Source organism: Manihot esculenta, chromosome 8 (assembly GCF_001659605.2).
Source record: "Manihot esculenta cultivar AM560-2 chromosome 8, M.esculenta_v8, whole genome shotgun sequence".
In the NCBI taxonomy this organism is placed as follows: Eukaryota; Viridiplantae; Streptophyta; class Magnoliopsida; order Malpighiales; family Euphorbiaceae; genus Manihot; species Manihot esculenta.
In genome coordinates, this window is record NC_035168.2 from 30,045,076 (window position 1) to 30,059,122 (window position 14,047).

Consider the following 14,047-nt stretch of genomic DNA (forward strand, 5'->3'; position numbering starts at 1 on the left):
GTTGTGGGTCTGGGCCAGTTAGCTACAACCTCTATCTTCTTGGGGTCTACCTCAATCCCTTCTGCTGATACCACGTGTCCCAAGAAGGAAATGCTCCTCAACCAAAACTCACACTTAGAGAACTTGGCATACAAACCATGCTCTCTCAGTGTCTGCAGAACTATCCTCAGATGCTGGGCATGCTCCTCTGCATCTCTAGAATACATTAAGATGTCATCGATAAAAACAATAACAAAGTGATCCAGATACTTGCTGAAAACTCTGTTCATGAGATCCATGAATGCTGCAGGGGCGTTAGTCAACCCGAACGGCATCACTAAGAACTCATAATGCCCATATCTGGTTCTGAAAGCTGTCTTTGGCACATCTGCCTCTCTGACTCTCAATTGATGATACCCGGATCTCAGATCTATTTTAGAGAAACAACCTGCTTCAGCTAGCTGGTCGAATAGATCATCAATCCGCGGTAACGGATACCTATTCTTGGTAGTGACCTTGTTCAACTGTCTGTAGTCGATACAAAGTCTGAGGGATCCATCCTTCTTTCTAACAAAGAGCACTGGAGCACCCCCAAGGTGAGGTACTAGAGCGGATGAAACCCTTATCTACCAAATCCTGCAACTGTTCTTTCAACTCCTTTAACTCTGTTGGTACCATCCCGTAGGGAGGAATAGAGATAGGTCTGGTCTCAGGCAGCAATTCAATTTCAAACTCTATCTCCCTATCAGGTGGTAGTCCTGGTAAGTCGTCTGGGAACACATCTGAAAATTCTCGAACTACTGGTACTGCGGCTGGTTCCCTAACCTGTCTGTCTAGCTCTCTCACATGAGCTAGAAACCCCTGACAACCCTTCCTAAGCAAACGACGAGCCTGAAGGGCTGAAATCAAACCTCTGGGTGTACCTCTCCTGTCTCCTCTGAAGACACACTCTGACCCATCCTGCTCTCTGAGACTAACTACCTTCTCTCTACAGTCCAAGGTCGCACCATATGCAGATAACCAATCCATCCCTAGAATGACATCAAAATCTGTCAAGTCTAGAACCACAAGGTCAGCTGGAAGGCGTCTACCCTCTATGAACACTGGACTGAAACGACAGACGGACGCTGCCACTGATGGGTCACACTTGGGTCCACTGACCCAGCATTCACCCACATCAACAAATAACTATGCAATGCAACACATTCGTGGATTCTAATGCAAGCAACCTACTACATAGTCATGGTGCATGAAATATGCTAAAAACATTCCATTTCTCAATTAAAAGAATTAGATTTAGTTCCACTCACCTCTGGCTATCTGGATTGACTTTGCAGGCTCTGACAACTCTGGAGCAGTACTCACTGCTGCTCTCTCTGGTTCCTCTGGTCTGTGTAGGCACAGATAAACTCAAATGAGGGACCAAACTAGCTCAAGAACAACTCTATTAACCTCCCCAAGAATCCCCTTAAACTCACTCAAACATCCATGCAAAGCATGCAAAGGAAAGCTGGACAGAACACTTTCGGCGGCAGGTTCGGCGGCCGAAAGTCCTCTCCAGAGACGAAACTCATGCACCTTCGGCGGCCGAATCTCAATTTTCGGCAGTCGAACCCTTTCGGGGGCAAGTTTCGGGGGCTGAAAGGCACTCCAGAGACGAAAGTCTCAAACCTTCGGCGGCACCTTCGGCGGCTGAAACTCCCCTCCAGAGCCGAAAGTCCAAAAGTTCGGGGGCAAGCTTGGGCAGCCGAAACCACCTCCTCAGCACATTCGGTGGCCGAACCATTCTTCGGCGGCCGAAGCTGGGTTCATCAGCAAGGTAGAACCTTGCTCTGCCTCACGCCAAAATGCACCAAACTCTCCCAAACTCAAACACCTCAATTCCTCAACATGCATACACCTAAGCATATGCTCAAAGGGGTCAAAAACTACCTAAAAACCCCAACAAACAGCAAAGCATAACACATACACAAACTTTTCTCACAAAAACATCAAAAACACTCTCTTGTATCCTAATCATGCAACTCTCCCCCAAAACCTCATAAAAGCTCATAAATCATAAAAACAAGCTTAGGATCTTCACTTACCTCTTGAAAAAAAGAAGCTGAACGATCCTAACGTGGAGTTTTGGAGTAACTCGCCTTCAAACTCTCCAAACTTCACAATTCAAGTTTTTAGCTCAAAACCTTCAAAAACCTATAAAACTCAATCAAATCTTTGCACGACTGAATGAAAACATGAAGAAAACATCAGGAAGACAGAGTCTCACCTCAGAAAGTGAAAGGAAACGGCAAAGCTTATCCTTTCAACCGCCTGAGGGCCTTTTATAGGTGGCTGTCTAGACCACCTTCGGCGGCCTATCTTGAAACTGAAAGCCATGCATGTTCGGCGGCCGAATGTCACCTTCGGCGGCCGAACCTGGCTTTTCTGCCTTGGTTCTTTTCTTTCAAAAACTTTTTGCATTTCAACTTTAAAATATGAAAACATACTATATTACTTTAGAAAACCATCAATCTGACCCTTCTAGAGAATTCTGACATCCTGGATTCCACTGGACGATAGGAATTCCGATGCCGGACTCTAGCCGGGGATCACAATATGGCTCGGAGGATAGAGGCTAGTGCAATCATCAAAGGGAAAGTTAAGCAGTCAGTAGCACAGCCTTCTGGTTCTAAGACCCCAGGTGGGGGAAGGTTAGACCCTTCTTCTCTGAGTTCAGGCAGTAAGAGGTGGAGCAGTACCACCAAAAAGTCAAAGAAGAACAAATTCTGGAGCAAGATCAAGTCAGGTCTGCGATTGGGAAGTGGCTCGAGCTCAGGTGCAGATAATGCAGTATGTAGGAAGTGTGGGAAGCCGCACAAAGGTGTATGTCTGGTTGGGACGACAGCCTGCTTCAGATGTGGGCAGGAGGAACACATGGCTCAGGAGTGTCCTAGAGCAGCTTTTATGGCACAGTCTCAGCAGACAACTTCTGGTAGTGTGGCTCAGCCAGCAGCTCCAGCTGCGAATCAGGCTAGTGGCAGAGGCAGAGGGAGAGGGGCAGCCTCTTCTTCAGCGGGTTTCAGAGGTGAAGCTCCATCAGCTCCAGCACGGATCTTCACCATGACACAACAGGAGGCAAATGCATCGAACACTGTGGTGGCAGGTAATCTCATCATTGGTTGCTCGGATGTTTATGCCTTAATGGACCCTGGTGCATCTCATTCTTTGATTGCTCCAAGGGCCGTCGAGAGGTTGGGATTGATGGTCTCTGGGTTAGAGTGTCCCCTATGGGTCAGTGGACCCAAGTGTGACCCGTCAGTGGCAGAGTCAGTCTGCCAGTATAGTCTAGTTTTCATTGAGGGGAGATGCCTTTCTACCGACCTTGTGGTTCTAGATTTGACAGATTTTGACGTCATTCTAGGGATGGATTGGCTATCTACCTGTAACGACCCGAAAATCGAATCGCTACCGGCGCTAGGATCTGGGTCGGCTGAAGGCCGCCGGGACCCGTAGCAAGCCCAACATAATTCCTGTAAACCTGTTAAATCCCATACATGATCAACACATACATAAAAATTTGAACTTTTCTCATTCAATTACCAAACTCAACCTGTGCATGCACAACTCATAATCATCATTTCCCCCTCATTGGAGTCCTCAACTATGCTCCAATGGGAAACATTCATTCATACATTAAGTTTGGTTTTCATAAAATATCATTAAACCATTACATTTGAAAGATCATGTATCAAAAGGGATAAACCACATACTAGGGTCAAGCACCGCTCTACTCCTCAATAACATCATTACATTACATGATTATTCAATACTATTCATTACATTTCAACAATTATCATGTCCACCACTAGCTATTACATGACCACAACTTTATTCTAGCTGACCTCCTGGTATAACCCGTACCTGCAAACCTGGGGAAATAAGGGAGGGGGGTGAGCTACTAGAGCCCAGTGAGCAGAATAACAAAACATAGTATTTAAAACATATGATAACATGGAATGCATCACAGCACAAACAAATCACATCAAGGATGAACTTGTCACCAGTTAGCCCTCTATACTGTCTAAACATGCCAGGGGCGTAGAGCAGGCACGCCTGGACTTCCATAGCATAACATACATATCCAATAGTGCCGGGGGCATAGTGCAGGCTCGCCCGGACTTTCTCTTACATAGTGCCAGGGGCGTAGAGCAAGCATGCCTGGACTTCCATATCATGTCATCATATCATAACATATGAGGGCTAATGGATCATTCAACATTCATCCACATCAACAACATAATATGCAATGCAACATATTCGTGGATTCTAATGCAAGCACCCTAGTATATCTCATGGTATTCATGATGCGTGAATCATGCTAAAACTTACATTATTTGCTTTAAAACGTAGAGAGTTATTCCACTCACCTCTGGTTAGCTCTGACAGACACTGAAGCAGCTGACTCACTGCTGGGGTCCTTGGTTCCTCGGGTCCGAACCTACACAGGCGGACTCAAATGAGGGACCAAACATACATAAATATGACTCTAAGATACTCCCCAAAAACCCCCTAAAACACCTTAAAACAATCACAAAAATCATGCAAAGGAAGGCTGGACAGGGCACTTTCAGCGGCAGGTTCGGCGGCCGAAAGTCCCTCCAGAGCCGAAAGTCATGCACCTTCGGCAACACTTTCGGCGGCCGAAGGTTCCCTCCAGAGACAAAACTCATGCATGTTCGGCGGCACCTTCGGCGGCAGAAAGTCCCTTCTAGAGCCGAAAGTCTACTTTCGGGGGCAGGGTTCGGCAGCCGATACATGCTACCACAGGCAGGTTCGGCGGCCGAAAGAGCCTTTGGCTGCCGAACCTGAGTTCTTCCCAAAAAGGCAGAAACTCAGCTCAACATGCATAAACGCCTCCCAACTCATTCAATCATACATTTTCCTATTCTACAACATGCATACTCAAGCATACAAGCTCCTAGGGGCTTCAAAATATCCTAAACCCCATCTACAACACATCAAACATGCATATCCAACATACATTGTTCATAAATGCACAGTAAACCCATAAACTCCACAAAACCTACACATGCATTTCTACCCCAAGAAACTTCATAAAACTTACTTAAAACATTAAAGGAACTATGGATCTACTCTTACCTCTTGAAGAACGAGAGGAGAGACGATCCAACTTGGAGATGGGAGAGATCTCTACTCTTTGGTCTCCAATCTTCCAAAACTCACTCTTTTGTTCAAATATCTTCAAATCAACATAAAGCTTATAAAAACATGAAAGATCGAAGGAAAAACATCTAAAATGAACCATGGGAGAGCAAGAACTCACCGTGGCCGAAAATGGAGAGAAAACTCGCCCGTTTCGGCCATGGAGCTCTTATATAGAGGCTGGCAGACCACCTTTCAGCAGCCTAAAGTGCCTCCAAAACTCATGCAAGTTCGGCAGCCGAACCTTTGAAACTTTTGAAAGCCTAACTTGCCCCCCTAAACCATCCCACGTTCGGCAGCCGAACTTGGGGTTCGGCGGCCGAACCTGAAAATGTCTCCTTGGTCTTTTTCATTTAAAACTCAATTTCCTTTTTGCTTAAAACCTTAAGATACATTAAAACATTTTGTAAAAACATGATTTTACCCTTCTAGAGGTTTCCGACATCCGAGATTCCACCGGACGATAGGAATTCCGATACCGGAGTCTAGCCGGGTATTACACTACCCATGGTGCTACCTTGGACTGCAGAGACAAGGTAGTCAAGTTCAGATGTCAGGATGGGTCAGAGGTTGTCATCAGAGGAGACAGGGGGAGTACACCTAGAGGTTTGATATCAGCCCTTCAGGCTCGTAGGCTACTCATGAGGGGTTGTCAGGGTTTTCTGGCTCATGTGAGAGAGCTGGATAGTCATGTTAGAGAGCACGCCTCAGTGCCCGTGGTCAGTGAGTTCTTAGACATTTTTCCAGACGAGTTGCCAGGTCTACCGCCTGCTAGGGAGATAGAGTTCGAAATTGAGTTGATGCCTGGAACTAGACCGATCTCTATCCCTCCCTACAGGATGGCACCAGCAGAATTGAAGGAGCTTAAGGAGCAGTTGCAAGAGTTGGTAGATAGAGGCTTCATCCGACCGAGTACCTCACCTTGGGGTGCTCCAGTGCTATTTGTGAAAAAGAAGGATGGATCCCTCAGACTTTGTATCGACTACAGGCAGTTGAACAAGGTCACTACCAAGAATAAGTACTCCTTGCCAAGGATCGACGATCTATTCTACCAGCTAGCAGGAGCAGGTTGTTTCTCCAAAATAGATCTGAGATCGGGGTATCATCAGCTGAGGATAAGAGAAGAGGATGTACCGAAGATAGCATTCAGGACCAGATATGGGCACTATGAGTTCCTTGTGATGCCGTTCGGGTTAACCAATGCCCCTGCAGCATTCATGGATCTCATGAACAGAGTATTTAGCCAATACCTAGATCACTTTGTTATTGTCTTCATAGATGATATCTTAGTGTATTCCAGGAATGCAGAGGACATGCCCATCATCTGAGGTTAGTTCTGCAAACCTTGAGGGAACACGGCTTGTATGCCAAGTGCTCCAAGTGTGAGTTCTGGCTGAGGAGCATTTCATTCTTGGGGCACGTTATGTCAGAAAATGGAATCGAGGTAGACCCCAAGAAAGTGGAAGTTGTAGCTAACTGGCCTAGACCCACTACAGTGACAGAGATCAAGAGCTTCTTGGGTTTGGCAGGTTACTACAGGAGGTTCGTCCAAGACTTCTCTAAGATTGCAGCTCCTATGACCAGACTGACTAAGAAGAACTAGAGGTTTGTGTGGACCGACCAGTGTGAAGAAAGCTTTGAGGAGCTCAAGAAGAGGTTGACTTCAGCACCAGTGTTAGCTCTGCCAACTAGTAATGAAGACTTCTCAGTGTATTGTGATGCGTCCCGTGTGGGACTGGGTTGTGTGCTAATGCAGAATGAAAGGGTGATTGCTTATGCTTTTAGGCAGCTGAAGAAGCACGAGTTGAATTACCCTACATATGACCTTGAGATGGCAGCAGTAATCTTTGCACTCAAGATGTGGAGGAATTACCTTTATGGGGTAAAATGTGAGATCTTAACAGATCATAAAAGCCTGCAGTACATCCTGAGTCAGAGAGAGCTGAATTTGAGGCAGAGAAGATGGGTAGAACTGCTCAGTGACTACGATTGCAAGATCCAGTACCATCCGGGTAAGGCGAATGTTGTGGCAAACGCTTTAAGCCGGAAATCACTTGGCAGTTTGTCCCATATTTCAGCAGAGAGGAGGCCAGTAGTGAGGGAGTTCTTCGAGCTCATCAATGAAGGTCTACAGTTGGAGTTGTCTGGTACAGGTGCTTTGATAGCCTAGATGAGAGTGGCACCCATGTTTCTGGAGCAGGTGGCTCAAAAACAGCACGAGGACCCAGAGTTAGTGAAGATTGCCAGGACTGTTCAGTCAGGCAAGAATGAAGAGTTCAGATTTGACAGTAAGGGGATCCTCCGCTATGGGAATAGATTATGGGACTGAAGGGAGACATTATGAGGGAAGCTCATAATGTCAGATACAGTGTTCACTCTGGAGCCACCAAAATGTATCAAGATCTGAAGAGAGTGTATTGGTGGCCAGCTATGAAGAGAGAAGTGGCACAGTTTGTGTCAGCCTGCGAAATATGTCAGAGGGTGAAGCTGGAACATCAGAAGCCGGCTGGAATGCTTAACCCACTACCCATTCCAGAGTGGAAATGGGAGAATATAGCTATGGACTTCGTGGTGGGGCTACCGGCGGCGTCCAACAGATTGCACTCCATATGGGTGATTGTGGACAGACTGACCAAATCTGCTCACTTCATCCCTGTCAGGAGTGGCTATTCTGTGGACAAGTTAGCGCAGGTGTATGTTGATGAGGTTGTCAGGTTGCATGGGGTTCCTGTTTCAATAGTATCTGATAGAGGGCCCCAGTTCACCTCCAGGTTTTGGCGGAGTCTGCAGAACGCTATGGGCACCAGGTTGGATTTTAGCACTGCTTTCCATCCACAGACGGACGGACAGTCAGAGAGGACCATCCAAACAATAGAGGATATGCTCAGAATGTGTGTGCTAGATTTTGGCGGTTCTTGCAGGCAGCATCTACCTTTGGTGGAGTTTGCTTACAATAACAGTCATCATGCTAGCATCGGGATGGCTCCATATGAAGCTTTATATGGAAGGAAATGCAGATCGCTTGTCTGTTGGGAAGAAGTTGGAGAAAAGGCCTTAGCAGGGCCTGAGCTAGTAGAGATCACCAGCAGAGTGGTGCCCATAATCAGAGAAAGGATCAAGACTACTGCAAGCAGGTAAAAGAGTTATGCAGATGTCCGCAGAAGACAAGTAGAGTTTCAGGAGGGAGATTTGGTATTGCTCAAGGTGTCTCCAATGAAAGGGGTGATTCGGTTAGGGAAGAAAGGTAAGCTAGCCCCACGGTACATCGGACCCTTAGAAATCTTGCAAAATATCGGGAATGTATCGTATAAGTTGGACTTACCTGCTTCTATGGAGAGAATCCATTCAGTTTTTCATGTTTCCATGTTAAGAAAGTTCGTGTCAGATCCGAGCAAGGTTCTTAGTGAGCCTGATGTGGAGATCCAAGAAGATCTCACCTATGTTGAGCAGCCAGTACGGATTCTTGATACTCAGATCAGAAAGTTGAGAAACAAGGAGATCCCGATGGTGAAAGTCCTTTGGAATCACCACAACGTTGAGGAGAGCACCTGGGAGACACGGGAGTCCATGCTCCAGCAATATCCTCATCTCTTTTAAAGTAAGTGTTATGTGTTTTATGTGAATGTCTATGTTTTATGCCATGCTATGTTTGTTTGGTGAACATTCGGGGACAAATGTTCTTAAAAGGGGAAGAATGTAATACCCGGCTAAACTCTGGTATCGGAATTCCTACCGTCCGGTGGAATCTCGGATGTCGAAAACCTCTATAAGGGTAAAACCATGTTTTCATAAAATGTTTTAATGTATTTTATGGTTTTAAGCAAGAAAGGAAATTGAGTTTTGAATGAAAAAGACCAAGGAGGCATTTCCAAGTTCGGCCGCCGAACATTGGATAGTTTAGGGGGGCAAGTTAGGCTTCCGAAAGTTTCAAAGGTTCGGCCGCCGAACCTCATGTTCGGCCGCCGAACTTGCATGAGTTTTGGAGGCACTTTAGGCTGCCGAAAGGTGGTCTGGCAGCCCCTATAAAAGGGCTCCATGGCCGAAACGGGTGAGTTTTCTCCCCATTTTCGGCCACGGTGAGTCCATGCTCTCCCATGGTTGATCTTTGATGTTTTTCCTCTAATCTTTCATGTTTTAACAAGTTTTATGTTGATTTGAAGATATTTGAACAAAAAGAGCAAGTTTTGAAGCTTGGAGACCAAAGAGTTGAGATCTCCCCCATCTCCAAGTTAGGATCGTTTCTCCTCTAGATCTTCAAGAGGTAAGCTTCGATCCTGCCATTCTAATATGTTTTAAACAAGTTTTATGAGTTTTGTGGGGTAGAAATGCATGTTTAGGTTATTGTTGAAGTTTATGGGTTTATGTTATGTTTATGAGCAATGTGGGTTGTTTGATGTGTTTTGGTTGGGGTTTAAGTTAGTTTGAGACCCCTATGTGCTTGTTAGCTTGAGTTTGCTTGTTGTAGAATAGGTTAATGCATGTGTGAATGAGTTGGGAGGCTTTTGTGCATGTTGGAGCTGAGTTTCTGCCCTTTGGGAGAACTCAGGTTCGGCAGCCGAAGGCTCTTTCGGCCGCCGAACCTGCCTGTGGTAGCATGTATCGACTGCCGAACCCTGCCCCCGAAACAGGACTTTCGGCTCTGGAAGGGAGTTTCGGCCACCGAAGGTGCCGCTGAACATGCATGAGTTTCGTCTCTGGAGGGAACTTTCGGCCGCCGAAAGTGCCGCCGAAGGTGCATGACTTTCGGCTCTAGAGGGACTTTCGGCCGCCGAACTTGCCGCCGAAAGTGCCCTGTTTAGCCCTCCTTTGCATGATTTCTATGATTGTTTTAAAGTGTTTTAGGGGGTTTTTGGGGAGTATTTTAGAGTCATGTTCTTGGATGTTTGGTCCTTCACTTGAGTCCACCTGTGTAGGTTCGGACCTGAGGAACCGAGGACCTTAGCAGTGAGATAGCTGCTTCGGAGTCATTAGAGCTTCAGCCAGAGGTGAGAGGAATAACTCTTTATGTTTTAAAGCAAATAAATAAATTTTGAGCATGATACATGCATCACGTATGCCATGAGATATACTAAGTTATTTGCATTAGAATTCACAAATATGTTGCATTGCATAACTTGATGATGATGTGGATGGATGTTGAATGATCCTTTAGTCCTCGTATGTTATGGTATGATGATGATACGGTACGGAAGACCAGTGAGGCCCATTCTACGCCCCTGGCATTATGGAATGTTATGTTGTGTTATGTTATGTTAAGAGAAAGACCAGTGAGGCCCATTCTACGCCCCTGGCACGATTGGACTATGTAGAGGACTATTGGTGACAAGTCCATCCTTGATGTGATTTGTTTGTGCTGTGTTGCATTTCATGAAAGCATGAAAGATAAATTGAATGTTTTACTATTCTGCTCACTGAGCTTTATAGCTCACCCCTCTCCCTTAACCCCCAGGTTTGCAGGTACAGGGTAGACCAGGAGGTCAGCAGGAGTAGAGTTATGTTATTGTAATAGCTAGATGTGGACATGAATATGATGTAATGTAAAAGTATAGTATAGAAATGTAATGTAATGTTGCTTATGGAAGTTTAGAGTTGTGCTTGACCATAGTATGATTGTTAATCCCCTTGTGGTATATGATTTTAAATGTTAATTGATGATTATTGTAAACCAAGCTTAATGTATGTTATGTTACCCCATCGGAGTATTTGATGAGGACTCCAGTGAGGGGTTTTATGTTATGATTTGTGCATGCACAGGTTAAGCTTGGTGAAGGAATGAAAGAATGAAAGAATGAATGAAAGAATGATAGAATGAATGAAAGAATGAAAGAATGAGTGAATGAATGACCAAATGAGAAAGTTTTAAAATTTTTATGTAATTGTTGATCATGTATGGGATTAAGCAGGCTTACAGGATAAATGTTTGGCTTGCTACGGGTCCCGGCGGCCTTAAGCCGATCTGGATCCTAGCGCCAGTAGCGGTCCGATTTGCGGGTCGTTACATTTACACTAATTGTTACTTATTGTTGAATAACCTGAGCAATTACGGACTTTAAGCATTGAAACTAATAATATATTACTTTGAAATTAAGAATAATGGGCCCTATTGATAAAATAACAAAGCAATAATAATATATGAAGAACTAAATTTGTATAAATATTAGAAGAATGAAAGATGAACAATTGTATCTAGATCTTACAATTCATATATAAACTGAAATTTTACCCTAACTTCAACTAGAAATAAAGAGTTTAGTCACTCATGACTTTCAAAAAAATACAAAAGAGAAGAGAGAATTCAAGATGAAGGCTCGATGCTGAAGAAGAGATATTGCAGTTGTCCTTAATGATGGGCTTATATAGGTTCTTAACCCTAGTAAAGTCCTTTTGAGAATATGAATTCTTCTTTACTTTGAATTGAAGAAGGAGAAATCGTGTGGGTCTCGCGGCTTTTAATGAGGAGACCTGTTGATTTGTCTAGTGGTTTGGGCAAATCATTGGTCAAATCCACCATCTGAGAATGGTTAACTCAACTTTCGGATTTGGGCCATTCATGACTTCTGTGCAGTATGATCATTCGATGGGTTTGCCCAAATTCCGGGTCAAGTCAATTACAGCGCTTTTAAACCACTTTTTATCAAGTCTTCTTCTTTTTTTTCTTTTCTATGAAATATAACAAAAAATACAAAATTAATTAGAAAAATATTCAATTCAATACTAAGAACAGTATGAAAAATGTATTGAAATTACGTTCAATCATCAGGCAGTGAGGAACGTCATCTTGTCTTGGTAGAGCCACCTGCCGGAAAGCCATGCCCGCGCTTCTCACCTACCTCACCTTTCCAGAAGCGTACCCCTTCCTCAGGACTAGAGTACTTTCCTTTCCAACTTTTTTATTTTTTGAACTGACTTACTTACTTTTTCTTTTGTTTGCAGATATGGCCGGGTTAAGCAGATTCGTCGAGGTGGTATGTGCACTCGAAAGGGCAAAGCTATTACTACTGAGGTTATCAACCCCCCTATTAAGCGCCTTCACCCTTCAGGGAACATGATTGTACTTCCTTCTCCTTCTTCCCAACCTTTGGCCGAAAAACTGGCACCCCCTCAACTTGAGCCTTTAGTCCCAAACGCCTCTATTTTCGCCTCGGCCCCTATGCTTCCCACTGATGCCCCATCTTCTTTCGCTCTTATGGATGTTGGGGTCGAGTCTTCTTGGCCTGCGGGCATTCGATGTTTGGCCTTGGCGCTAAATAAGGCACCTTCCCTCCTTGATGACCTTTCCTGGGTCTTTTGCTAATCAAGAATGTTTTGAGGCCAGCGGATCGTTGTTACTTAAATGAGATTAAGACAAAAGAGCTATTTATAAATATTATTCATTCCACGCTGGAGGGGGCCCTTTGAGTCTATGTGGTTAAGAAGCTCTTTAAGACCTTGAGACGAGAATTTGGTGCAAGTGAGATGCACAAGGAGCTTTTGGCAGAAGAATGTTCGACTTTGAAGGCTCAAATGGCTGAGGTTGAGGGTACAATGAAGGAGACCCTAAAATCTGTGGACAAGTTTCAGGTTGACCTTGACGCGTTCCTTGCCTCTAAGCTGGGCCTCGAGAATCGGGTCAAATCTGCTGAGGATCAAGTGGCCTTGTTGCAAAACTAGTTTTTAGAGCTACAGGATCAAGTTGATGAGGCCCGAGCCACCTCCAACAGGATAGCCGAGCTAGAAGCGAAACTCCAGGAGACAGTGGTCCAAGGTGGGGAGATGTTTGTTCAGAGTCTTTTTGGCCTGCGGACATTCAACATTTAGCCTTGGCGCTAAATAAGGCACCTTCCCTCCTTGATGACCTTCCCTGGGTCTTTTGCTAATCAAGAATGTTTTGAGGCTAGCGGATCGTTGTCTCTTAAATGAGATTAAGACGGAAGAGCTATTTATAAATATTATTCATTCCGCACTAGAGGGGGCCCTTTGAGTCTATGTGGTCAAGGAGCTCTTTAAGACCTTGAGACGAGAATTTGGTGCAAATGAGACGCACAGGGAGCTTTTGGCCAAAGAGTGTTCGACTTTGAAGGCTCGGATGGCCAAGGTTGAGGGTACAATGAAGGAAACCCTGGAATCTATGGACAAGCTTCAGGTTGACCTTGACGCGGCCCTTGCCTCTAAGCTGGGCCTCGAGAATCAGGTCAAATATGCTGAGGATCAAGTGGCCTTATTGCAAAACTAGGTTTTGAAGCTGCAGGCTCAAGTTGAGGAGACCTGAGCTGCCTCCACCAGGGTAGCCGAGCTAGAAGCGGAACTCCAGGAGACAGTAGTCCAGGGTGGGGAGATGTTTGTTCAGGGTCAGGATTCCGTGAAGAAGGAGTTGATGAAGCATTATCCTTCTGAGGATTTCTCCTAGATAGATGACATCCTCCTCGAGGAAGAAGGTGAAGGCGGAGGGGAGCATGCTAAAGATACTCCCTTTGAGGATGAGCGTAATGAAGTTGTACCCTCTGACCGGGTTTCTCTTATAGTGAATGTTGAGAATTTTAATGTAACAAAGATTTGGGCGAATGAGGCTGATGACCTTGTCCCTTTCTAATTTTTCTATATTTAATGAAAATGTTTCCTTTATTTGTTGTTCATATTTCCTGCATATGACCTTTTTCTATGAGAAGAAAGGTTTGCTCATATGGCTAACACTTGTTTATGACATTTAGTCACTGGCCCGTCTTGGGCTGTTGTGTGGCCATGATCTTCGTGAAAGAGACAATATTTAGTCCTATCTCGTTTGTCTGCCTTTTCGGGATTTAGCTTGAGAGGTCACCTGATCTCTTTGTCATTCTTCCTAATTCACATCAAGATATGAGTTCATGAGTCATTTAGCAGGGTTTAA